The sequence below is a fragment of the Canis lupus genome, chromosome 15, assembly GCF_011100685.1.
Source record: "Canis lupus familiaris isolate Mischka breed German Shepherd chromosome 15, alternate assembly UU_Cfam_GSD_1.0, whole genome shotgun sequence".
In the NCBI taxonomy this organism is placed as follows: domain Eukaryota; kingdom Metazoa; phylum Chordata; class Mammalia; order Carnivora; family Canidae; genus Canis; species Canis lupus.
In genome coordinates, this window is record NC_049236.1 from 36,997,542 (window position 1) to 37,025,463 (window position 27,922).

Below are 27,922 nucleotides of genomic sequence, written 5' to 3' on the forward strand. Positions count from 1 at the left end.
GCTGATCTGCTCAGCTCGGGGCAGGAGCGTCCTTGCTGTCCTGGGCCTCCCGGCCTCTGCCTGTCCCGGGGGGTGGCAGGATCCTGGGCTGTGTCCCGGCGCCCAGTGCTCCAGAGCTTGCGCTGTTGGATTCGCGCTCCTGGCCGCAACCCCCTTCGCGGAACCGCCGCCCGAGCCCCTCCGAGCTGCTCCCGGCCGCGCAGCCCCCTCTGCACAGAGCCGCCGCCTGAGCCCCTCCGAGCTTCTCCGGGTGCAGCCGTGCCCGCTGCAGTCTTTTAGGGAGTTTGACTGCAGGGTATGGCGCACTCTCCTGGGCACGCAGGTGTCTCTTACTGTCCCAGGGAGCCCGAGGGCATCCCCACCCTCCTGGGTTCTGCTCCAACTCCCTGCGAGGCCTTTCCCTCCGGGAAGATTGGTGCAGCTCCTGCTTCTTCAGGTCGGGGCTCTCCTGTCCTGAGGACACTCGCTCCGGCCTTAACCCGGCTCCTCGCTGGGTCCCTCTCCCTTGGATGCCTTTTGTTTCTTTATTTATTTTCCCCTTGTCTTCCTACCTTCATAGAAGCGTGAACTCTTCTCACTGTAGCATTCCAGCTGGTCTCTCTTTAAATCTCAGGCCGAATTTGTAGATTTTCAGGATGATTTGAAGGTTATCTAGGTAATTTGGTGGAGACAGGTGATTTGGGGACCCTACTCTTCTGCCATCTTGCCTCTCCTCCACAAAGGAAATGTAATTAAGAAAATCATGAGGAAAGGAAAATGCATTTATAGTACTTGACTGTATTTATTGAAAAAAATCTGCATACAAGTGGACCTGTGCTATTCAAGTCTGCTTTGTTCAAAGGTCAACTGAATATGTTTAGTCTGTTTTTTAACGAACACATTACAGTGGCTTTCAAGCCTGGTTGCACAACACAATCACCTATATTGCTTTTAAAAAATATGGATGACTAGATCTTGTCTCTGGAGATTCATCTTCAGGAGGTACTTTCTTAAAACACTTTCTAGCATTATGTTTAATTGTCACATGTCATAGGTTTTTATTTATTCACTTTCCTTGGGTCATTTCATCAACTGTCAACACTTTGATAATCTATTGAGAAGTGACCATTCCTACCCTTAGGCCAAATGGCTATACCAAGGATGAAAACCCTATGTCCCAACAAGTATTACCCAACTCAACATGGATGTGCTACAGGTTCCCCAAACTCAAAATACCCAAAACTCATCTCATTACTTAATGGCAAAAATTGGTTATTACTTCAGAAATCCCAATAACTAATTCAACCATCTACCCTCTTATTCACCTCAATCCACATAGCCAGTCAGACTCAAAAATAGTTCCAGTGATCCCTACTTTGTCTTTGTGTAATTCATGTTTTTGTATAATTCCCTCCCCTTAACTATGGGCTGGCCTAGCAACTTGCTTGTATATAATAGATGGCATGTCATTTCCATGATTAGGTAAAAAAGATTATGACTTCTTCCATGCCAGCACATTCTATCATTTCCTGGCTTTGCTGAAGCGAGCTACCATGTTGCAGAGGAATGTTCCATATAGGAAGGAACAAAAACCCTCCGTCCACATGCTGCAAATCCTGTCAAAAACCATGAGGCTTAAAGTAGTTCCTTCTCCATGAAACCATCAGATGAGACTGTAGCCCTGGCCAACACTTTGATGGTAGACTTGTATGGGACCAAGAAGCAGAAGACATGCCCTGACTCCTAATCTATCAAAATTATGAGATAAAAAATGTGTTTATGCGGGATTAGTGGTAATTATTTTGCAGCAATAGGTAACTAACGTAAAATTAACCCCCACATCCTATTGTTTCAGTATCTCTCTCAGATCTGATATACTCAGATCTGTACATCAGATCTCTCAGATCTGATGTTCTCACAACCAGCTGTCTAGGTCAGTCATGATCATAAATCCCCTCAATTATTACAGTCTTCTCACCCTGTCATTAGTCTTATGGTCTCCATTCTAATTTTTTCTTAGCAAAATCATCCTTCACAATGGAAATTAGATTGTATTCCACTGCTTAAAAATCCTTCAGCAGTCTTACACTGTTCTTGGGTTGAGATTCAGTTTTAAGCATGAGTCACAAGGTTCTCTATGTCTTGGACCCTTCTTGCCTCTTTCATATCCTAAATGCATCAAGTTCTCTTGGTTCTTGGCTTAACTCTTGCTCTTTCTCTGCCCAGAGTGCTCTCTGACATACTTCTCCACTTGCCTGGATTCCAAATCTTTCACCTACCACACCTCATTTTTCGAATACAAACAATTTCCTTTAGCAAGACTTTCCCAATTGTTAAAGTCTGATCTGGATGCCTCTGTGGATTTATCTGCTGGCTCTACATTCTTCACCTATTTATCTATCATCACCATCGCCTATCTATTTGTCTCAATCCTCTATTGACTGTAAGCTTTGGATCACAAGGATCATGCTATTTAATTTCCTAGTTGGTTGACAATAAATATTTGTTGAATGAATAAATAAGTAAATATCAGTGGATGGTCTTTGTTCTCTAGACTTAGTGAAACTTCTGAAACAGAGATTCAGTTTTCTGCATGCACCATGTCTGGATCAAGCTGTGGCTTGGTCCTTATAACCAGCATCCAGTCTCTTTCTGCAACATAGCCTACGAGATCTCTGATACTGTGCCAGCTTTCTGCTTTCTTTTGTCGAATGGATCCTGGGCCACATCCTTTCTAGTGTTAATGCTCATGAGGGATGGAGTGGAGTGCAATTGGTTCCTGTTTGTCTAAAAGTCCAGCCCAGGCCTCCAGCTTAGGAATGTTAGTATGATTCAGCCAGGGCTTCTTTCACTTAAATCCTGGGTTTGCCGCTCTTTTTTAGGAGGGGGCAATATGAATGGAACACATTCTGGACCTTCTCTCAATATCATTATCTTCATTGGATGAGAGTGTTTTTAAAATTTTGCCATGTGAATGCTGTTCTTCTCTTTCAGGCTTGCAGATAAAGGATTTCCCCTGATTTTATTGGGAAAGTGGGGAGGAAGAAGTTAAATGACTGTGCTTAATGCCATTTGACCTGAAAAAATATTTGTAATTATTTAAGCTTTACTCCTTAACTCATATAATGTTCATCACAATCCTCTTATACATGACTGCCTGATTTCTAAGCTCCTGTTTTTAATTTATCTTTGTTCATTGTAATGTATTTAGAGTTCTTATATATCTAGGAATGTTTTTATCTTTGCTTCATAACAAGTGGATAACAAGTTGGTGAAATAGAAATATTTAGATAGTAACTGTTTCTGTTCAAACTCTGTAGATGTTGATCTGTAACCCTCCAGCTTTTGTTATAAAGAGAAGACTGGCCAGCCTGATTTTTTTTCTCCCTTGTGTATCACCTTTTCCTTTTTTTTTCTATCAGGAGCCTAATGTAATTTTTTAAATTTATCTTTGTAATTAAATTTTTTTCTAAAATGTAAAATCAGTTCTTAATTTTTCCTAGAATGCAGTAAGCCCCTGCTTACTGGTCTGTTTAGGCATATATTGGAGATACTGTGGGTTTAGTTCCAAACCTCTGCAGTAAAGTGAATATCTCAATAAAGTAAGTCAAATGAGTTTTTTGGTTTCCCAGTGCATATAAAAGTTATTTTTATATTATACTGTAGTCTATGAAGTGTTCGGGAGCATTATGTCTAAAAAAAAGTACATACCTTAATTAGAAAATACTTTGTTGTTAAAAATGCTAAGAATCATCTGAACTTTCAGTGAGTCATGATATTTTTTCTGGCAGAGGGTCTTCTCTCAATGTGGATGGCTGCTGACTGATGAGGGTGGTGGTTGCTGAAGTTTGGGGTGGCTGTGGCAATTTCTTAAAATCAGACAGCAGTGAAGTCTGTCACAATGATTGACTCTTCCTTTCATGAATGATTTCTCTATATCATGTAATGCTGTTTGATAGCATTTTACCCTCAGTAGAACTTCTTCCAGAATTGGAGTCAGTCTTCTCAAACTCTGCCATTGCTTTATCAACTAAGTTCATGTGATATATTCTAAATCTTTTGTTGTAATGTCAACAGTCTTCATGGCATCTTCACCAGGAGTAGATTCCATCTCAAGAAACCATGTTCTTTGCTCATCCATAAGGAACAATTCATTATCCATTGAAGTTTTACCATGAGATTGAAGCAGTTCAGTTACATCTTCAGGTTTTGCTTTTAAATCTAGTTATCTTGCTGTTTCCACCATATTTGCAGTGACTTCTTTCACTGAAGTCTTGAACTCCTGAAAGTCATCTATGAAAGTTGGAATCAACTTCTTCCAAAATCCTGTTAATGTTGATATTTTGGCCTCTTCCCAGAATCACACATGTTCTTAATGGCATCTCAAATGATAAATCCTTTCCAGAAGATTTTCTTTTTTTTTAATAATAAATTTATTTTTTATTGGTGTTCAATTTGCCAACATACAGAATAACACCCAGTGCTCATCCCGTCAAGTGCCCTCCTCAGCGCCCGTATTTTGCCCACATCCATCAGAAGAATCACTATCTATGGCAGCTATTGCCTTACGAGATGTGTTTTTTAAAGGATAAGACTTGAAAGTTGAAATTACTCCATGATTGATGGGCTGCAGCATGAATGTTGTGTTAGTAGGCATGAAAACATTCATATTCTTGTCCATCTCCATCAGAGTTTTTGGGTGATCAGGTGCATTTTCAGTAAGTAGCAATATTTTGAAAAAAATCTCTTTTTCTGAGCAGTATTCTCAACAGTGGGCTTAAAATATTCAGTAGGCCATGTTGTAAATAAATATACCATTGTCTAGGCTTTGTTGTTTTGTTGATAGAGCACAGAATGAGTAGACTCAGCATAATTCTTAAAGGCCCTGGGATTTTCAGGATGGTAAATGAGCCCTGGCTTCAACTTAGAGTCACCAGCTGCTTTGGCTTCTAACAAGGGAGTTAGCCCATCCTTTGAAACTTTGAAGCCAGGCATTGACTTTTCCTCTCTAGCTATGAAAGAGTCCTTGATGGGATTTTCTTCCAATAGAAGGCAGTTTGTCTGCATTAAAATCTAGTGTTTAGTAAAACCACTTTAATTATCTTAGCCAGGTCTTCTGGAGAACTTGTTGAAGCTTCTACATCAGCACTTGCTGCCTTATGTTGCACTTTTATCTTACAGAGACAGCTTCTCTCCTTAAACTTCATGAACCAACCTCTGAGGGCTTCAGACTTTTCTTCTGTAGGGTCCTTAGCCTTCATAGAATTAAAGAGAGATAGGGCTTTGCTCTGGTTTTGGCTTCATCTCAAGGGAATGTTGTGGCTGATTTGATCTTCTACACAGAACACTAAAACTTTCTCCATATCAGCAATGAGGCTATTTTACCTCCTTATCATGTATGTGTTCACTGGAGAAACTCTTCTCCAAGAACTGCTCCTTTGCATTCACAGCTTGGCTGACTGGAGCAATAGGCCTAGCTTTCAGCCTGTGTTGGCTTTTGACATGCCTTCCCGACTATGCTTAAATCATTTCTAGCTTTTGATTTAAACTCAGAAATGTATGACTCTTCCTTTCACTTGAACAATTAACAGGCCATTGCAAGGTGATTAATTGGCCTAATTTCAGTATTGTTGTGTCTCAGGGAACATGGAAGCCCTAGGAGAGGGAGGGAGATGGGAGATGGAGGAACAGCCAGTTGGTGGAGCGGTCAGAACACACACATAACATTTATCAATTGAATTTATTGTCTTAAATGTGTATGATTTGTGGCACCCCCCCAAAAACAATTACAGTAGTAACATCAAGGATCACATGATCACAGATCACCCTCACAAATATAATAATAATGCAAAAGTTTGAAATATTATGAGAATTACTTAAATGTGACACAGAGACACAAAGTGAGCAAATGCTGTTGGAAAAGTGGCACTGGTAGACTTGCTTGATACAGGGTCATCACAAACCTTTAATTTATAAAAAGCACAAAGTCTGCACAGCAAAATAAATTGAAGTGCAATAAAACAAGGTATACCTGTATATACAAGTCATTTTTTCTAGCTTTGGGAGGTAATTTTCAGTCACATAGAATTGTTGCTCTTGTTTCGCTTATATGGGTTTCTTTTTCAGAAACTCTTATAACTCTTAGATGGGATCTCCATGTCAATTGTGATTTTTTTTTTTATGCCTGAGGGCTGATTTTGTGTAGGGAGAAAGGCTATGCTGTTATTCAAGGTTTTAATTTAATATTCACCTTATTAAAGATACAGGTTTTTTTTTTAATCTAGCTTTTCTCAAACCTTTAAGTTCACCTTACATTATTATTTGATTTATGAATCTAGTAAATTTTAACAATTGCTTTCAAGGGAGCCTTTGAGTAATGTTTGATCAATTTAAGTTGAACTCATTCAACTCCCAAGCATGTCCCTTTACAACTTAGTTAATAAAATCCCCATAATTATTTAAAATCCATTTATACATTTGATACATTCAGTTTTCTTGTTAAGTTTTTCAAATGCCTGCCCTACTAGCCAAACCTTAACAACTCCAATAAATCTAATAAGCTAACCTTAAATAACAAATCACACGTTCTCCTAACCATTCCAATACTTTTAAACTTGATTAAATTCTCTAAATCTTCCCACTTAAAGGTAAAAGTCTAAAATCCATTACTCAATTACACCTTTTAAATTGAAATCCCAAGTCTAATCTGCCATATTCACCAATATGGTGCATTTTCTTAAACATTAAACCTTTTTATATACTACACATACAAATATTGTCCAAAGATTAGAAACTTATTCCTACATTTACCACAAAAATATTAATTCTGTGGGTTTGATTCACTTTATCATTTCTGCATTCAACGCAAAACTTCCTGGAGGGAAAAGACACCCACTAGATTGAATTATCTAAAATAAATGGAGGTTGCCATTCCAAACAAGTTGGTGTTACTGTCTGGGGAGAACTGGATGCTGAGGATGCTTATTGACTAGAGATTTTTGACCAGAATGCATAGGGTCTAGTGTGGTAGCGATAGCATAGTATTGTTGTTATGGTAACAGGGGACTCCCAGTGCATTGCCTGTAGGTGAAGTTGGCTCCTTCTGGTTTAAATTATGCAGTTCTTCCTTTTGATTTGAGTATATGGGATTCCATACCGTCCCTCCCCATGCCCCTGTTGCAAGAATTACAACTAATTCCAAAACTTCCAAAAGCAAACTTAGAAGTTTGCTTTTTTTTTCTTTTTGGCTTCTTTAATTATTTTAATGTTTTTCTCTCCATCTCTAGGGCTATGTATATAATTCTTTCCTCTGATTTGAATAACAGCACTAACACAACAGCAACTGACTTATTGGGCATTTGCTGTGTGTATAACAGATTAAGTGCTTTGCATGGCATAAGCATTTTCAGTCCTCACAGCCATCCCTTAAAGAGAGAGCTATGATTTCCCATGGTAAATTTACTTATAATTTTGTTTTTTTAGGCAAAAAGAAAGTAACTTGGCCAAGGTCACTTAGTAATGAATCCAGGATTTCAACCCTGGCAGTGCCTTTGCACTATGAACTTGCTATGAGATGCCATCTATTTCTCTGTTGTAGCTAAGACCAAATGAGACCTTGTGTCCACCTTGTTAGAGAGGAATGGCCTCTCGTAATTTCAGGTTATGCCTTTATTTTGTAATACTCCTAGTAAGATTATAGCTAATTTCCTTCCCAGTTTCTTCGTTGCACGTTGAACTCTTGATTCATTTACAGGAAATGCATGCAAATAGAGAAGGCAGTGCCGATGTTTTCCTCATCCTCTTTTCTGATTTGATTTTCTAGAGTGTGAATTCCACTCTTTACTAGATTCTCTATGAGTTTTATTTTTGTTAGTGCAATTTTAGTTTTTGTGGAAATCTTCCTTGGGCCACACAGCTTCTCTTGCACTCAATTCACTGTTTTCAAAACTCATCTTATTGTCTTTTATTCTTGACTCTTTCTCTCCTTAATGGGCTCTTCTCTGGGTACCTTAGAAGGCAGAGCTTCTTGGACAGTATCCAGTTGGGGCTGCCGAACAAATTCTCAGAATTTCTTCTGATTCCTGTAAGGAAAGCATTTTCAAGAGGGTGCACTTCCTCTGAGACCCTGGATATTTTCTCACCTTTTTCCATGGTTTTTCAAAGCTCTCTTGGGGAAGAAAAAAGGTCTTCTCAGTGTGCAGCAACTGAAAAGGGAGTAATAATGCAACATTCACTGTCTAGTTCTTGCCTTAGTATTTTCTGGGAGTTTCAGTCTGAGGAAAGTGATGGAGAAAGATCAGTGAGTTGAGGGAGGTGGGAGAGTAAACAACATCTGACTCCTCAGGCTTGAGGTCCTTCAGACCAGGGTCTCTGAGGCCCTACAAGCATACATTTTATTTTATTTTTTTAAGGATTTTATTTATTCATGAGAGACACACACAGAGAGGCAGAGATACAGGCAGAGGGAGAAGTAGGCTCCCTTCAGGGAGCCTGATGTGGTACTCGATCCCAGGACCCTAGGATAATGACCTGAGCTGAAGGCAGACACTCAACCACTGAGCCACCCAGGCACCCCTACAAGCATACATTTTCATTTATGTTTGTGAACCACGGATTTATTTGAAGTACTTCTTAGAATCTAGTAATAAGTTGTCTATCACTATTATGTTTTATGGGGGTGTGGTTTTATAGTTTTCTTTGATTTTATCAGTGTTTTAATGAGGAATCAAGAAAGGCCATATCAAGGATTGCAAGCCAGACTCCATTTAAATCAGAAGTACTTAGCTATATTCTTGGAGATCTCTGTGGAATAGGTTGGATATCCCAAATGACTTATTTCTTAGATTTTATAGTGGACTTGGATTTATCTTATCTTTTTCCTTTTTACCTAAAAGATGATCTTCAAAATCTTTTATTTCTAAACAATGAGACATGAGTATTATTATTATTATTTTTTGGTTACTCATTCACAGAAACCCAAGCAATGTAGGTGACTTAAAAAGATACACATGAAATTTTAGCTCACCTACTCTCATGATAGAGAATAGAATGAAGAATGCAACATTATGTTCTATAACTATAACTAGAGAACAGTTGGCCTGAATGAAAGGATAGGGAAGGGTAGATTCTCAGAAATAGTTTTTTAAAAATCCCACAAAAAAAAAAAAAAAAAACACCAGAAAAATGCCACTGGCTCTTCATGGTAGACAGTCTGGTCTAAATCCCTTTGCCCAGCGTTCAAAGCCCCTATCATTTGGATCCCATCTGCTTTTGTAACCCTGCCTCTTACCACTTTGCTATGTGAATCCTGCACCAAAGACTAAACAGTCTACTTGACTGTACTTGTCAGCAAATACAGCACTCTCCTTCCCCTGTTTTGTTGCTCCCAGTATCCCTTGGCTGAATACTTTCCCAGGATGCCAGTGTCTGCTTGTCTCCTAAGGCCCAGCTCTTAAGCAGTCCAGCACTTGTAGTCTGACACTGCCCGATTGTGACTCTCTGGGTTCTTCGCCTGTATTTTGGCTTGATTGTACTTTTCAGTCTCACAAGGACCCCATGTTGCATTCACGTAGTCCTGAGGTGCAGCAAATTGACCTGCACAAAGTAGGACCACAAGAAATAGGTCACTTTGATTGAAGAGAGAGTTATAGGGAGAAGGAGAATGAAAGGGCAAGTAATAATAAAATAAAAAAGAGATAGAGCAGGCAAAAAATTGAGATGACAGAAGGAAAAAAAAGGAAAGACAGGTAGACAGGGAGGAGTGAGATAGGCAGACATCGCTTTCTTTAATTCAGAGATAATATCTCCTTTTCATTGAAATGTTTATTAGCATATCAGCACCTTCAACATTGGAGAAAAGAGCCTGTCTGCTTTTATTTACACATTTCAAAGCTTATATTGGAAATAAACATTTATTTTCCCATGGAATGCCACAGATTTTGTATTATATCACAGAATGTGCTAAGATTTTTAAAAAGCATTTTGGAGACTCCAGAGCATCTATCAATTTTCCATTTATTCCTGTGAGTCTCTTTGACATTCACATTCTATCATTTTTGCCTAATCTTTGTTATTTGAGAGATTAGGGCTGTCTCATTTCATAACATGTAGAAGATTTTATTTGAGAGCAGCATCTATTTCATAGTGTGGACTTTTTTTTTTAAACCAAAGCGATCATTTTCAAGTCCAGTCACTTTTTGTTTTAATTGTTTCATGGTAGGAATTATAGGGAGAAAAACAAATCAAAAGTAGAAGTGCAGAAAATCATCAGAAAGAAAGGAATTGCTCCTGATCATAGCTCTTAAAATGTTCTGTTAAACCTCCAGAGTTTTAGTTTTGAGCTCAGGCATCTCAGATGCCTGCCGTTGCAGCCGGCTTAGGCCGTGGGTTGTCATGTTATGGCTGGTCCAACACTACCTCATCACAGCTTTCCTGGCGCCAAATGAAATGAAAGCTAAATGTGATTTCTAGGCTATTTTTCACTTCTGCTTACTCTGAGGTTCTAGTCAGTAAGAGATTAAAGCATCCTGAAGAGTTTCTGCTGCATGCCATTGCTTTAACAGGTAAACTTGACTTTAAGACTTCTTGAATTTGCATCATTCTTTTGTGGGAATGAGTTTTCAAACTTTTCATCTGAGTCCATTGCAGGATGACAAATATTAAGGTGGTGATTCTAGAATCTGGCTGGCAGCCATGTTTCTCCCCTTGTTTCTGTCGAAGGGCATGTCTACTATATCTGCAAGGGATAGCTGGAAGTTCCTGGGGAAGCCACTGAACTTTCAGTGTTATGGTCAGTTCAGAATGAAAGAATACGGAAATCCTCTGCATTACTGACAGTTTTGGAGAGCCAAGTTAGAAGGTGAGAAGACAGCAGTGCAGATGGAGGGTGTGAAAAGAAGAAAGATATTTCAGGTAGAGGTGTCAGCACTGGTAAAGACCCAGAGACAAGAGAGCTGTGTTTGAGAAGTAGGAGTGTAGATAAAACATGGTGTGAGATTTGAGGCAGTGGAGAGGGAGGAGTCAGGAGAGATAAGCCAAGAGCCCTGTATACCGGCTGGCTCTGTGAAACAGGAGTGATGGGGTGTGCACCTGAGGATCCAATTTGGTGAGCACAGCCCGACACAGTATTTCTGAAATGGCTTACATCAGAGCTGCTGCTAGCCTGTTCAGAGCCTCTGCCCAAGTGAGAAGTAGGTCCCAGTGGATGATGCCCCAGTTATCAATTGCTGCATAACCAGCGGCTTCAAAGCAGAGTAGCATAAAACAACCATTTGAGTGCTCATGGACTCCGTGGGTCAGGAATTTGGACAGGGCCCACCAGCTCTGGCTTGCCTCTGCTTTACCTCTGGGCTATCAGGGAGAGAGCAGAAGGCTGGGTGTGACCCAACAGTGAGAATCACCTAGAGGTCTCTTTACATATGTATTTGCTGGTGAATGCTGGCTGTTTGCTAGGCCCTTAGCTGAGACTGTCAGCTGGAACTTCTGCACAGCATCTCCATGTAGCCGTCAAGGAATGGTACCTAGGTTCCAAGAGTGCATGTCCCAAAAGGCAGGAAAAGGAAGCTGTCACTTTGTTACTTTCAATTTTCTATTAATCCAGCAGTAAAAAGAAAAAGAAAAAAACAAAACAAAACAAAAAACAATAAAACAACAGATTCAAAGGGAATGGACCATAGGAATGCCTGGGGGGGTTCAGCAGTTGAGTGTCTGCCTTCGGCCCAGGACATGATCCTGGGGTCCTGGGATCGAGTTCCACATGGGCTTCTGCATGAAGCCTGCTTCTCCCTCTGTCTGTGTCTCTGCCTCTGTGTGTGTGTGTCTCTCATGAATAAATAAATAAAATCTTAACAACAACAAAGGGGTTGGACCGTAGATCACACTTCTTGTTAGGAGGAGAATCAAAGAATTTGGAAGTCATTTTTAAAAGGCCACAGGTTAATCAGGACATAGCCCTTCAGGCAAGAAAAAAACAACTTCTTTCTCCAAACAAATATTGCCTCATGCCAGGGAACACAGGATGGATGTAGTTCCATTTGACACCTTCACTGGGAGCCTTTGCGCAGTTCACCACCTGCACAACCATACATAGAGTCCGTGGGCTCAGTGAATCTTATGTACTCAGTTCCTCTTTCCCACTCTTCAAAATCAAAATGGAAACTACCTTTCTCCATTCAACTTTCAACCTTGCTCCCTACATCTACTTTCCCCCCTTGTGATTCTGTTTAATTAATATTATTTTTTTTGTCACGTGGCTTATGCTGATCCTGAGTTTTCTTGGATTGGTGATTTAAAAAAGTGTTTATATGGACTGTCACTGAATATTCTCTTGTTTACTACTTGATTCCCACCCCTGTCTCATGCCTTTTTAGAACGTACTACAAACAATACAAATAATAGGTTTTGCCTTTTAAAAGACCCAGCCGTAGTGATTTGAGTTTTCTATCTTGCATCCTTTTGGGAGGGGGTGGGGGGCAAATATTTTTTTTTTATTTTTAATTATTATTATTATTTTTTTAAGATTTATTTATTTTATAGAGAAAGAGAGAGAGTGAGTGAGCAGGGAAGGGGCAAGAGAAAGAATCCTGAAACAGACTCCCCTCTGAGTGCAGAGCCTGACGTGGGACTTGATTCCAGGATCCGGAGATCAGATAGTGACCTGAATGGAAACCAAAAGACAGCCGCTTAACCAACTGAGTCACTCAGGCTCCCTGGGGGCAAATAATTTTTAAAGTGCGAATCCTCTTTTCTCTCAAAAACTTCTAAGTTTTAAATTTTTATTAAGTCAGAGGAGTTAAAAAAAGTTTTTTTTTTTAAATTAAATCACACATTATAATATGTTAGAACCCTTCTCTAGATCTTTCCTGAAGCAATTGGCATTAAGTGAAAGTGGTTAAGGGAATGAGTTAAAGATAATGTGTACTGGTGAGAAATGGTTACTGAGATAAAATTAATTGAGCTATAATAACTGAAGAATGAGAACATGGGCTAGGATAGCATATTCATGATCCTACTGAAGAGGAGATGGGATGGTGATGAAGAGAATTTGGAGCTGACCACCACCTTGTAGCAGTCTCTAGCTGACCCTGTTAGGCATGGACAGCTTGGATATTGCATGATTGGAGGTGGAAGTCAGGGAGAACAATGGAGGCCTCCTCTAGGGGGGAAAAAAGGACAGTCATAGAAGTAGCATATTTGCAAATAGCGTACACTGAGGGATTGACTAGCAGTACCACATTCTGTAAATTATTCTCTGATTTATCTCCTGATTATAAGTCATCCAAGGTCTGGAATTGGGTCATATACTTATTTTATATATCCTGGCATCCAGTGCCAACAACAGGCCTATGATAAGATCATTAAAATATGGAGTAAAATTCAACAATGCTTTCTAACCATCGGCCTTTGCAGCCAGAGTGTTCGTCTTTATTCTTTGGTGGATCTTCTTCACTTTCCTTTTTAGCTTAGGGGTTCTTGATCTGTGTGGTGGGAGACATTAAGGAAAAGAAAAAATGACTTTAGGAGCCATTGGACTGGTTTTATATTGTTTGAGAGTGATCTGAATAGTCACATTCTAAGAGTGGAAGTATTTTGGTCATTGAAAGGTCATAAGATAAATATATTCTATTCATTAGATATAAATTATAAGGAACTTCTATTTATTTATTTATTTATTTATTTATTTTTTGTAAAGAACTTTTTAAAGCAAATGAAAACTTTGTGCAGATGGCTACTCATGTTCCTAGATGCTGACTTTTGGAAAATCCCACGTGAGATCAGAAAGACCTATTTTAAATGGACCCACCGGGAGTCAACTTACAGGTTCTACTTGAGTGAGCTCTATGGCCAAATTTCAGTTTCCTCTAGGTATTCAATTATTTCATAACACCAAAGAAACACTGCCTTCCCGGGCCTGCTCTTCCCTCTAGGAGTGGAAGGAAGACTGGTTTGATCAAATCTTGAGGTTGCCAGTGAGAATGCAGTTGAGGCAGGAGAAATCCTTTGTTGTCTTGCCCTGGTTGCCTGCCTGAGGGTTGTAGAAGCTCCAACAAAATACTCTTAATTTCAGTTGTCCTCCAAGGTGGATCCCAGGACATGGCCTTTTTTCTGTCACTCCACTTGTCAGAATTATAACACTGTTAGATTATTTGTTTACTGGATGATTCTGTCCTAATGGATCCATTTTTACCCTTGCACACTTTTTATTTTTTTTTAACCCACTTAAAGAAATGTGAAGAAAGATGACTACTCTTCAGTTGGATGCATTGTTTTCAGCTTGGGCTAAAAGCACTTTTTGAAGGGTATGATGTTAGTATAATACCATATCTTATCCACTTAAGGCACCGTCATCTAATGTACCATTAAGAAAAGAAAGAAAACCCTGCCAGTTAATTGTGAAATACCAGACGCTCTCAATTATAAGATGCATTCTGATTCCTGAGATATTAAAAGGCAAAAAAGGATTGTCTTGGATTCAGTGAAATAAGGTGTATATATTTGATTTTTTAATCATTACATACATGCATTTAATTTTACAGAACTATAATACTTTAGTGCAAATTATTTATCCCCCTTTCCCTCACTATTGCTGCTATATCCATCCATCCATCCATCCATCCATCCATCCATCCATCCATCCATCTCATATAACTGAATTGAATTATATAATATTATAAAGGTGTGTATTATATGTAATCCATATTTGTCCACATGATCATACAATCATGTGTAAGCCTATACATACACCCACATACATAAATGTATTCTTTCAGGAAGTTTGATCATTGTTTTATAATACTGTGATATTTTAGAAAGCATTTTCTCTACATTTAGGTTTTGTCACTCAAAATACCCCTTCTATCCCAGTTGGCAGAGCTGTAATTCATTCTTTTTTATGGCCATAGAATATTCCACAATGAATCTGATTAATGGACATTTACTTTGCTTCCATTTTGTTGTCATTGTTGTCAGTTGTTATTGGTAGCTTTTATCAACAGTGATACATTAAATATCCTGTATCATATTCTTGTATATTTGAGCTTTTATTTCTTTGGCTGGATTCCCGGGGGGCGGGGGGGGGGGGGCAAGTCTTCAGTCAAAGATACATATATTTTTAATTAATATGGGCAGATTCTTTATCAAAAAGGCTTTTATAGTTTACATTTTTTAAAACATGTTTATCCTTATACCCGTTTTTGTCTTCTTTCAGAAATATAAAATGGATATGTTTTAAAAGTTCAACAATAATAATTATTTTTCTTTTTTACTTTGTCAATCTTACTGGCATCATGGATATTTCATTCACTTTTATTTACACTTCCTGCATCAGTAGGGAAATTGAACATTTTTAAATACTTTCTGGCCATTTATATCAGCTTCTGTGAGTTTTCTCCTCCTATTCCTTTCCTATAGGGAAAAATTGTTTGCCTTCCTGTTGATTTGTAGAAGCTTTTTGTGTACAAATCGTGTATTAACTGTGTTTTTCTTCTGTTTTGTAGTATTTTTTCCCAAATGCGTTGTCTGTTGGGCTTAGGGTAACTTTTGCAATGGAAAATGTCTAGTTTTTACTTTGCCAAATATGTTTTACATTTTACAATATGAGTTTTCAGTTTGGATGAGGAAGGACTCACCTGCCCCTCAATAATACACATAGTCTCTTAGATTTAAAAAAATAGTTTTGTTTAATATTTTTATGTTTATATGTTTAATGCATCTCAAGTTTGCTTTGGTATATAGTGTAGGATGGTAGTTCAAATGATTTTTTTCCAGATGGATAACCAGGATAATTTATTAAGTAATTCATTTTTCACCCAGTGAAATGAAATGCTATCCTTGCTGTATATTACATCCCCATATGCTAGCATCTGATTCGTGATTTTCTGTTATGTTCCAGTGATCAGTTTTCTATTTCTTTTTTTTTTCTGTTTTCTATTTCTAGGTTAATACCATATTCTCTTTGTACTATGTTCTAATATTTGGTAAACCAAGTCTTACTTTATTCTTTTTTATTCTTTACTCTTCCTAGATATTTATCCTTTCATATAAAATGTGTGATCATTATAGCCAAAATTTTTAAGAATGTCATATTGGAAATCTAATTGAAGTTACATTAAAATTACATAGATATATTGATAGATGTTTATTTAGACTTTTTTGGCATTAAGTCTTCCTAATTAATAGCATGGACCAATATTTAAGTGACATTGTATTAGTAGGATTTTTTTCCCTACTATTTTCTTACCACAATTTAGTATTGCATTAAACTAGATTCTCTAATGAGATTTTCTTCATTTTCCATGCCCTAGAAGAGTTTAAATAACACTGGAATTATGTGTTCATCAGAACATTTTCAGTTGTATAGGTGTTTTGGTTATCTCAGTGATGGTGGGATGCTAATGTTATTGTGTACTTTAGGAGCTAGGAATGGGTTAATGCCAAGCAATGCACAAAAGAGTCCTATGCAACAAATTATTATTCCATTGAAAATGCCAATAGTTCCCCAGTAAAAAAACACTGGGTTTGAAAAACTCAGCTAAGAATCCATCTGATTTCAATGCTTCTTTCTAATAATAGCTTAAAATTTTTTTTAACCTTTCAAAACTCTGTGCTAATGGATCTGTTTCCCTTAGGTTCAAAAGTACGTTCCAATAGATTCTGGTATGAAATATTCTTCTTTTAATTTGCTTTCAAAGTAGTTTGTCATTTTTCTTTTGATTCCTCTTTGGTCCAAGAATTTTCTAAAAGTATGTGCCTTAATTTCCTAGTAGTTATAACTTTATTGGAGGAAACTTTTTATTTCTAATACATCATTTTGTAGCTGGAGAATGTAGCATGTTTCTTTTAAAAATATATTAGAGGTATTCTTTGTGGTTTATATATATTTTTATAGATGATCCATGGATCATTCTTTCTTCAAACACACACACACACACACACACACACACACTCTCTCTCTCTCTCTCTCTCTCTTTCTCTCTATTTGAGGAGATACTTTCTATTTGGGAATTAAGAGATTCAGCCTGGGTTGTATTAGTTTGCAAGGCTGCCATAACAAAGTACCACACATGATGTGGGCGTAAGCAACAGTTCTGGGGGCTAGAAGTCCAAGATCAATCATGGTGCCACCCAGTTTGGTTTCTTGTGAGGCCTCCTTTTTTGTGGCCTATAGAGGGCCACCTTCTCACTGTGTCTTCTTGCGTTCTTTCCTCTGTGAGCATGTATCACTCATTGCACTTTCTGTGTCCAAATTTTCTAATAAGGACACCAGACAGGCTGGATTAGGACCCACCCATATGACTTCATTTAATTTTAATTACCACTTCAAAGTCCTATCTCTCTATACAGTTACATTCTGAGTTTTGGAATTAAGACTTCCATCTGATTTTTTTTTTGGTGGGGGGAGAGGGGGTACACAATTCAGCCCCCAAACATGGATTTATTAAGTAAAGCTTATAAATTGCACTATTCATTTTTTTCATTTTATTTTTTGTAAACTATAATTGTATAATGCTCAAAAGACATACTGATATTTAAAGCCAAAATTATATTTTTATCAAGGTCTCACATTTCTAATAATTTTTGCTTTTTATGCTTAGCAACCTACTATATATAAAATTATAGTTATTTTATCTTCTTTATACCTTGTATGAAAACCTGATGACCCTCTAATTCCTGTTTAGGGCTTTTAACATTAAATTCCGTTTGTCTAATACTAACAGCCTCTTTGCATTTGTCTTTGTCCATACGTTTGTTTTCAGCCTTTCTGAGTCACTTTGTTGTACAATTGTTTCTTTTAGATTGTATAAATCCATGTGTTCCATTTTTTATTTTATTTTATTTTATTTTACTTTATTTATTTTATTTTATTTATGATAGGCACACAGTGAGAGAGAGAGAGGCAGAGACACAGGCAGAGGGGGAAGCAGGCTCCATGCACCGGGAGCCCAACGTGGGATTCTATCCCAGGCCTCCAGGATCGAGCCCTGGGCCAAAGGCAGGCGCCAAACCGCTGCGCCACCCAGGGATCCCCTATGTGTTCCCTTTTAGTCCAGTTTGACAGTCTCTTGCAATGGGAAAATTTAATCTACTGGGTTTTAGTGTAGTGACTTGATTTTATTCCTGTCTTTTTCCTTTATGCTTTATGTTGTTGTTCCACCTTTTTCCCCTTATCCTAATTTTAATTGATTTGTTCATTTGTTATTTATTTGGAAGATCTACTATACTATTTTGGGTCCTTTCTCTGTACTTATTATCTTAAATATATTTCTCTAATATTATTTTGAAAATAAGATACTGTTTATTTTCTTACCAGGAGGCACTGTTCCCTTCCATTTTACTCCATCCTAGTGAAGTGAATTTTTGAACAATGCCACTTACACTTCTTTCTACCTTTTATTTGACCTCTCCCCTGTCCAGATCCTTATAGTTCTTCCTTCCCTATGGTCTTTGGGCATTACTTCATTATCCTCTCTACTTCAGTATTGCAGAAAAGTAGTCCGGTGCCTAATTCTTTCTCCTTGGTGGTAACTTGTTTTGTTTCGCTTCTGTCTAGAAGTTTGTTAAATTTTCTCTTAATTCTGAGAATCCATGTATTTTATTAGAATAGTTGTAAACCTGTATTTTCTTGTTAATCTATATTTGAATCATGTCCTTTCCTTCTGCAGACTCAAGTGTTTTTTTTTTTAGTTCAGAGAAAATGTTCTCTGTTATTTGTTTAGGCATTGTATCTCTGTCTTCTTCTGGGGGCAAAGAACAAAACAAAACAAAAACAAACCAACAAAAAACAAACCACCAAGAACCTAAGTTCTTGACTTTGTCCTCCAGAGCTTTTGTCTTTTCTCTCAATATTTCTAAAACCTTCTATAATTTTTGCATCTCTTCATTTTTATCTCTTTACATTTTTTTCGTCTCTTTATACTTTGGCTTTCTATTTTGAAATACTTCTTATACTTGATTTCCAAGTCACTAATTTGGATCTTAATGATAAACATTCAGTCTTCAAATTCATCTATTAAGTTGTTTACTTGGAAAAATCATGGTCTCTGTTTTGATTTTCTTCCAGAAGGCTTTTTTATTTTTTACTTTGTGATTGCTGTTACATTTTTTTTACAAAAATATGTATGTTACACCATCATCATTTATTTTCCCGAGCAATTCTATTTTCTTAGACATGTATTTTGTTTACTCTTCATGATCTTACTTGATGGCTTTAATATAATTGTGAAAAATATGTTTTATTTATTCATATATCTTACTAGCATCCTCAGTGGGACTCAGGGCTGGTTGTTGGAGTTCTGAAGTGGTACCAGTTCAGGAAGTGGGTGATAGAAAGCAATGTGGTGTCTACATTCTGAGTGGTTAGTGTACCTCTAGCCTCTCACAGAAGCATGAAAAGAAGCCTCCTGTCCCCCTCCCCCCCCCCCTTTTTTTTTTTTTGAGATTCTGAAGGGCTGGGGACAGGGAAGACCAGGACCATGTGCTTAGTTATTTCTTATCCATTTATCTAACACTTCTTGTCTAAGGATCCCAGGCATGCTCATGGGGCTTAGAACCCACCCAGTTCTGTGAACTATACTCTTTCCAGGATCTTTGGAGTTATGCTTCTCATGCTAGGATCTCACATTGGTTTCCTGTAGTCTTTTGCTTATTTTGTCCCTTTGGGAAAAACGTAAACCATTTCCATCTTTGGGGACTCACCCTGAGGGAAGGCCTCATTTCCATCCACCAATTGTTGGACCTAAGAGAAGCAGATAGACTGGAGTTGGGGGTATAGCTGTAACAGACCTTAGCAAGGTCTTCTTATTTTCAGAATCCCTAGAGGCCTATTTTAAAATAGTTACTTTATAAATCAGCAAAATCCTAGCAAAAATCCAGAGTTTCCTAGCCTTTTTAATCAGGAGAAGTATTCAATCTAGGCTGATTCTTTGCCTTAATGCACATTGGCAATGAGAGCTTAAATGCCAAATGATGTTTTTTCTTTCACATGTGTGAGACAGAGGGACATTTATTGTAAAAGTTAAACAGAGTGACAGCTTGCTTTGGCTAATGTGTAAGAGTTCTTGACTGGGCTGCTTTCCTTTCTTCCATAATAAGTAGTTAATAGAAATTCACTGACCTGCAGTGCAGACTTAATCTATCGCGTATATCAAGTTGATTTAACAGGAATGGAATGTGCTGGAACAATAGCTTCCCTCTCTCCCCACATCTTGGTGATCCTCCAACATTTCGCCTGAAAAGAAAATCAGGTTTAACACCATGTAGAACCTTTGTGATTTTAAATAATTGGACTAAGTTTGAAAAAAAAAAAGTATTTAATCAATGGCAATCATCTGTTTATTTGAAAAACCATTGGGTGGGGGAGGTGGTATTTGTCTTTAAAATTTTCACTTGTAGGAAAAGCTGAAGTGGCCGAGTACACTATGTGCTTTGCACTGTGCAAAAGAAAAACTGAAAATCCTGAATTGCTTCTTTCTTGTATGGTATGTTCTCTATTTAGAAAATCCTTAATTAATTTTGGTGAAAGCAGACGGTCAAAGGATTTAAAGAAGCAGAAAAACATCTTGAATTCCCTACTGCTGGCAAAGTGGAGAAAGTGAAAATAGTAAACTGATTAACAGAAGTCATCTTGAAGTCTGCCATATAATAAGATGTAAATAACAACAGCCACAAATCCGAATCACTTACGAAAGTTTGCACAGGGTTTTTCCATTTTAAATGCATCTCTCCCCCAACTTTGTTCTCTTGAGACATCAGCCATTTAAAAGCATGATATTGGAACTAACCCAGCATCACTTTTAATTAGCACAGAAATGCTAATTATACTTTTTCTGCATGATGCTTAATGCAAGCTGTCAGGGCACTGCATTTTTCACATCAGTGGTGGTGAGGTACACATGATCACCAGACCCGTTTTAAAATCATTAGGGCCAGATTCATCCAAACTGATTATTATTTTTAAACTATAGGAATGTGCTAGAAGATACATGAAAATAATGGCATCAAAATGAAAAAAGTGAGCTTTTTATTTACTCCAGACACAAGCATATTTCATTTTATTCAATATTTGTGGTCTGTGAAAATCAAATTTCTTGCCATTGAATCATTTAAAATACCATACAAAGCTTGATTTTGAAAGAGAGCTACATTTTCATGAAACATAGTCTGTTTTGAAAAGCAAATGCCCTCTCTCCATTTATAGGTTGAAGGCTTTGCATGTTAGATTTTTCTTAAACGAGGGCCTACCTATGTTCTTGATGTGATTTTATTTTTAAGCTAATAGCTATAGGAATGCGATGGATACTATCCTTTAATAAAGTCTGTTGTATGAATTTAATTAAGCACAAATTTAATTAAGTTTATTTTCATTATTGAAGACAGTTAGACTACATTCTTCCCAATACTCAAACACATAACCCTTCCCTTGACCAAAACCCCAAAACAAAATGAAACAAACACATCCAACTATAAAATCTAGGCCTTAACATTTTACCAATATTTATCAGAATCAGGGTGAGGGTCTAAATGACTTTAAGGTCTATACTTATCATAAAATCCATCATATAATTCTATATAACAAAAGGGATTCATTCTATATTAAATTATTTTTTTAGAGTATTGATGTAATGAACCCAGCAGTCAGCCAGAAATCCTGGGGGGAGGGGGAGGGGTGGGAATAACAATAAAACTGTGTATATTGGAGGGCACAAATTTGTTTTTCCTCAACTAATGTAAATCCTCTGTAATTTTAACTCAGAGAAAATTATGAATTATTTCTTAAAAATCTGAATTGCAGAATATTATAAAAGAAATAGAATTTTATGGCATTTGATATACTTGGTCTACTATATAATGATAACAACACAACGTGATCCCTGTAATATTTATTGGCTGCCTGCAATTGTCTTGGCACTGCGCTGTGTGGTTTACATAAAAACCATACTGGGCAGCTTGGGTGGCTCAGCAGTTTGGTGCCTGCCTTCAACTCAGGGTGTGATCCTGGAGTTCCGGGATCGTGTCCACATCAGGCTCCCTGCATGGAGCCTGCTTCTCCCTCTGCCTGTATCTCTGCCTCTCTTTCTCTCTCTCTCTGTCTCTCAAGAATAAAAAAACAAAAACAAAAACAAAAACAAAAAAAAACACCAAAAAACCAAAAAAAACTTAAAAAAACAAAACAAAACATACCAAGTAGGAGCCATTATTGTCTTCATTTTATAACAGAGGACAATATGGCTCTGGACATTATAGAGCTTGCCCCAAGGCTTCACAGTTAGCAAATGGCAAGAGTGAGTCATGCCCAAGAGTGAGTACCTGTCTGGTACTAAAGCACCTGTAAACCATTGCACTATATGATGAAAGCTATGTTTTTTGTTGTATGGTAGAAAGTTCTAAAAGTGTTTTCTTGTTTGTTTGTTTTGTCCATCTGAAATCAAGTTTAATATGAGTGCATGATCATGTTTTCACTGTTCTCAGGAAACCGTATCTTCTTATCTATGGCAAAAGCATATTTATGTCTAGTATGCTTTGAATGCTGACTGCTATGGACTGAATCCCCTAACTTGAGGGATGGCATTCCCCCCAAATTCATATGTTGAAGCACTAACATTCAATGTGATGGTATTTAGAGGTGGGGCCTTTGGCATGTAATAACCTATTACATTAAAACAGAAAAAAAAAATACCTTTAGAACTTTCTACCATATCCCCAGAACACATAACTGAGGTTATAAGGATAGATCTCCATGACAGGGTTAATGACCTTATAAGAAGGGGAAAAGATACCAGGGCTCCCTCTGTCTTCCTACCATGTGAGGACCCAGCAAGAAGTTGACTGTCTACAAACCAGGAACAGAGCCCTCATTGGGGAACCAATAATCCATAATCTTGGACTTCCCAGCCTCCAGAACTGTGAGGAATAAATTCCAGTTGCTTAATCCACACAGTATTTTGTTGTGGCAACTGCAGCTAACAAAGGCACCAATAGACTACAAATAAGTGGGAATGAAAGGAATAGTCAATGCAGGGTGTTAAATGACAAGGATATAGGTATAACAACATCAAGCATTTATGTGTTCTACTGTGTACTGGGCACTGGTCTGTGTGCCGTAACTGTATAACTTGCTTGACTAGACCTCTTAACACTCCTCTGTGGTAGTTGTTATCAACTAGGTAGGTAGGTGTTGTTTTACAATACCAAAGGACAGTGAAGTTGGGCAACTTATCCAAAGGTACAACTCTAGGGAGAAATGCAACAGAACTATAATTCAGACTCAGACAGTCTGGCTCCAGAACCTATAGCTTTTCTTTCTTATTCTACTAGAGGTTTTTTGTCATTTTTTTATATCTGTAAAATGGGAATGATGGCCACCCTATTTATAGGGTAAGGAGAAATAGGTAAGGTCATAAATATGAAACTACTTAAGGCAAAACAAAAGATAAAATATTACTATTTATTAGCACAAATTTTCAAAATTGATTCTTAGTGAATTTATTTCTACTGCAGCTCCTTCAAAAAATAAGTTGAGACAAGCTACCAAAAAAGAAAAAAAAAAAAAAAAGGTCATAAAAATAAGGTCTGGTAAACCAGATTTAAGCAAAGGAGGAAGACAGAGCAACAAATAATGGTAAAGCCTTCTAATACCCAAGGCCAAAGGTAGAACACAAACTTCATAGTTTTACCAATAAAAAAGAAAACAATATTTTCTCAGGAGAAAGAAAAGTTTTTTCACCCTATCATTACATTTAAAAAAGAAATTTCTCATGTTGGAGCTTCTGAAGTGAACATAATGATCAGCGGTTCCACAGAGTAAGCAGTTTGATTGATTACAATATCATCACTTTTGTTTCTTCTTGTCATGGTGGAGATATTAAGGAGCCATGAAACCTTCAAATTTGGTCAGCAGGAGGGAAATGTCGTAGAGTATAAGGATATAGATAATTTAAAACTGGATAATCAACCCTTAAATTGCCAAAAATTGACTATTTTCCAAAGAAGACCTCCCAGGTGTGCCAAATAGATCTGCCATAGCTGTGATAATGCTAACCCCTGGGTCATTTCACACTGATGCCATGTAGGGTGTGATGCAGGATGCGTAATTAGATGATTAGATGTGGTTTCTGCTCTTGGGGCCCAAATTTTAAATTAGACACAGCATATTAGTGCAGGGAATGGATCAGAATATAGATAAGGGAAACACCTATACATCGTGGAATATTTGGAAAAAGTATAAAAATAAATAAAAATATGAAGTCAACACCAAATTACCATCATTGTTACCTTTTGGTGTGTATTTCCTTTTAGTCTCTTATTCTCATTCTCCCTATAAGTGGAGATATAGATACAGATATGTTATAGACAGAAATATAGGTGTAGATAGATACAGATGCACACATGTATTTACACACATACTTCACATACCTGAATATGTGAATCAGAGATTCACATGGGTTATATATCTTTCCCATGGTTTCAGAGCCAGTAAGTGGCAAAGATGGTGCTCAGATCCATTTCTGACACTAACATCCCTTTCTCTTAATCATTATTCTATATTTGAGTATGCCATTTTTTGAAACATATTATTTTATGAAAGTAGAAACATGCATTGTTTAGCACTTTGTACCCTGCCATGCCTTCCCCAATCACCTTGTATTGGGAGCAGAGTTTCAAGTCATTAGTGGTTTAAAAGAATTTTTTTGATGACTTTTAACATTGCTTAATATTCTATCATAGACCATCATTTATTTAATTATATCATTATTTTAAATCTTTATATTTCCACTGCTCCCAAGTTGTTATGTATCCCTCACAAAGGGGAGGGTGATAAGCCCTGTCAAGGAAGGCCTCATTGAAAAACAGACACTTGAGCTAGATCTTGAAGTTGCCTGGGGGTTGATCAGTCAGACATGTAACAGAAAAATATACCCAGTGGAAGAAAAAAACCATGGCAAATCTGGTGAACTAAATGTAGTTCAGTGTGGCAACATAGTATAATAGTTAAGAGATCAGAGTTTGTTTCCAAACACATGCATTTGAGTTCCAGTACTGGCATTAGCACTTCTCAGCTGTGTGAATTTGGGCACCTTACTTGATTTCTTTAAGGCTGAATTTTCTCATCTGTAGAATGAGGATTGCAGTAAAGTTGTTGTGACGGCATAGAGGGCTTTTTGTATAGAACCTGATGCCTTGTTAGAACTCAAGAAATATTATTTTTCTTTACTAGTGTTAGTATTGATATCAGCCACCTTAGGGTGTGTGTTGGGGAATATCGAGAGGCAAAGCAGGGCAAATTCTAGAGAGCCTTAGGTGTCCTGCTAGGGAGCTTGGTCTTTACATCATATGTAGGACTGATATATTTGTAAACTAGGCAGTACTATGATCAGGTTGGAATTGCAGTAGGGATGAAGGTCTGTAGGTAGGGCCATTACAGTTGCAGGTAAGACACAATGAGAGCTTGAGGTAAGTCAGTGATAGCAGTATCTGAAGGGAGACAGGTAAGACAGTTAAGGATAGAAAATCACTGGAACTAAGCAATTCTTTGGATCAAAGGGTAAAGGGAAAAGGAGTCCAGGATGATATGGAAAAAGTATCTGATGTCTTTGTCTACACAGTGTCCTGTCCCTTTCCTTTCCTTTCCTTTCCTTTCCTTTCCTTTCCTTTCCTTTCCTTTCCTTTCCTTTCCTTTCCTTTCCTTCCCTTCCCTTCCCTTCCCTTCCCTTCCCTTCCCTTCCCTTCCCTTTCCTTTCCTTTCCTTTCCTTTCCTTTCCTTTCCTTTCCTTTCCTTTCCTTTCCTTTTTTTTTTTTTCCCTTGAAATAGCATCTCAGTTTTCCTCTGGGCAATTCCTTTTTCCCCTCACACATAGTCCATTTCCCAATCCCCTTTATCCATGATGTGTGAAGATGACCCAACAGTTCCATATTCCTGGCCACTAAGTAACTACTCAAGAGTGCATCAGTAAACTAAGTTGGTCCAGTAATACCAGGACTCTTGCTAAAATTATTAGGAAGCAGAGCCTCTTTTTTTTTTTTTTTAAATTAAAACCAGATAGATGTAAGATCAGCATACACAACCCAGGATGGAGCCAACCAGGAGAGCAATTTTATGGTGTCACTTAGCTGGGTCCACTGAGACTTAGAGATAGAATCTCCTTTTTAGACTTTATAGTTAAATAATTCAATAAATTATGTCTTCTAGTCAAATCAGCTTCAGTTGAATTTCTTTCACTTGAAACCGAATTTGAAATTCTAGCAGATACAGATGATTTCCAGATTTTTGCCTCGGGTGACTTGACGGATTAACCAATGTATGAAACATATAGGAGATGCAGGTTTGGAAGAGTGTGTTGACTGGTTTGGAACATGTCAAGTCTGGATTACTCATGGCCAAGTAAATGGAGCTGTCTGGTAGACATAAGGATACATGAGTCTGGAACATAGGAGAAAGATAAAAGCCTGAGAAACAGGTTTAAATCCATCTGCGTTTGTGGTTTGGAAAGAGTTTATTTCTTTTTGAAGTTCTCCTTTTGTGGATGCAAGGCTGTCCCATGGCAAGCACTCAGGATATATTAGTAAACAATAGGGGGAATGGCAAGCAAATCAATACCTTGTGTAAGATTATTTTGGGGTGGGTTGTGCATTTGTTGTTCATTTGTATCACACTGTTGGTATATTAGTAGCCTTATGAGGTAATTAAGACATCAAATTTCCATCTGAGGAAAAACAAAATGAATATTTTGAAAAGTGTCCTGTGATTTTTTTTAGGAATACAATAATGCATACAATGATTTTATAAGCTAGAGAAGAACTATCGTAAGCCTGACTGCTTTTATGGTGGATGTAGAGTAAATAGAGAAGAATTGATTTAAAATGACATTTGTTGTTTTGTAATTACTAGCTATTTAAAGTAGTAATCCAGCTATTTAAATATAAAAAATGAACAGGTATATTTGCCCTCATCCCCAAGTTGAATATCTAGCCAATAGCCATAGGCAGTATAGCTCTGTGCTTCATGAACATTAACCTCTGGAAGTTTGGCATGTGAATAATTTGTGGAGCTTCTGAAATCCATAAGATTTTGGATTCCACTCCCCAAAGAGTCTGTTTCTGCAAGTTTGTGTGTCTAGGAACCTCTGTTTACTCTCAGGTGACTAATGTTTAGCCAGGTATGGGAATTCCTTAATGGTGGGGAGAGTTATAGATGTAGTCTGCAATCATGTGACCTTGAGCTGGCTATTTTTATTCTTTGCATTTTTTCCCTCATTATTAAACTGAGGGGGTTGAAATAATGATCTCTTAAGATCCCTTCTTGCTCTTAACATACCTTCATTTCATTCCCCAAATCAGTTTTATTTTTCTCCATTAGTATGTGACTTTTATAAAGTGCTTCTCCTACTTCATAAAGAAGATAAGAGAGAAAATTCAAATCAGCATTTCGGCTGTCTGTTGACTGCCAACAAGATGACAGTTTTAGGAGTGTCTTGGTTTAGTGATGTGTAACAGTAATGATAGTGAGCTGTGTTGTATATAATTTAATCCTTAGGCGTGCATACACCACTTAAAGTTATTTTCTATACACATAAAATGATAAAATAGTGAGAAGAATTTTCTTTAACTTACTCTATTTTGTTATTGTGTATTGTAAATGTGCTATTCCCACAGGAGAAAGTGTAGTGATTTTTTTCCTTTTTCCTTTGAAAATCAAGCTCATGCGAAGTGACAGGTTTAGAACATATTTCTAAATCAAAGAATGACCATTCTAGGACTCGATCATATGAGCTACTTCCCTAACTACCATTTATTTGTGCTAAAATTGGCTACATTCCTGATGATAATTCTGCAAGACAGCAGTAGGATATGACTTGCCTTCCCACTGTTTGATATAAGTCTCCACTGATACGAATTGAGTTCAGCTGCAGTGAACTTAAATGCTAATGCTGAAAACATAAGGCAGCCTGCT

At 37.5% G+C, this 27,922-nt stretch overlaps 1 long non-coding RNA gene across 3 annotated transcripts in view; it reads right to left on the reverse strand.

Moving 5' to 3' along the window:
* LOC111090052 overlaps positions 1–27,922 on the reverse strand; it is an 85,366-nt gene that overhangs the window by 25,177 nt on the left and 32,267 nt on the right. Inside the window, exons 2-4 of one of the 3 annotated variants that reach the window (XR_005370589.1) lie at positions 24,247–24,289; positions 20,090–20,203; positions 7,673–8,183 (exon numbers count right to left, since the gene is read on the reverse strand). This is a non-coding gene — a long non-coding RNA (uncharacterized LOC111090052). Of the gene's footprint in view, positions 1–7,672; positions 8,184–13,369; positions 13,455–20,089; positions 20,204–24,246; positions 24,290–27,922 lie in introns of those variants that run through there. The other 2 variants (XR_005370590.1, XR_005370591.1) reach the window with 2 other exon arrangements.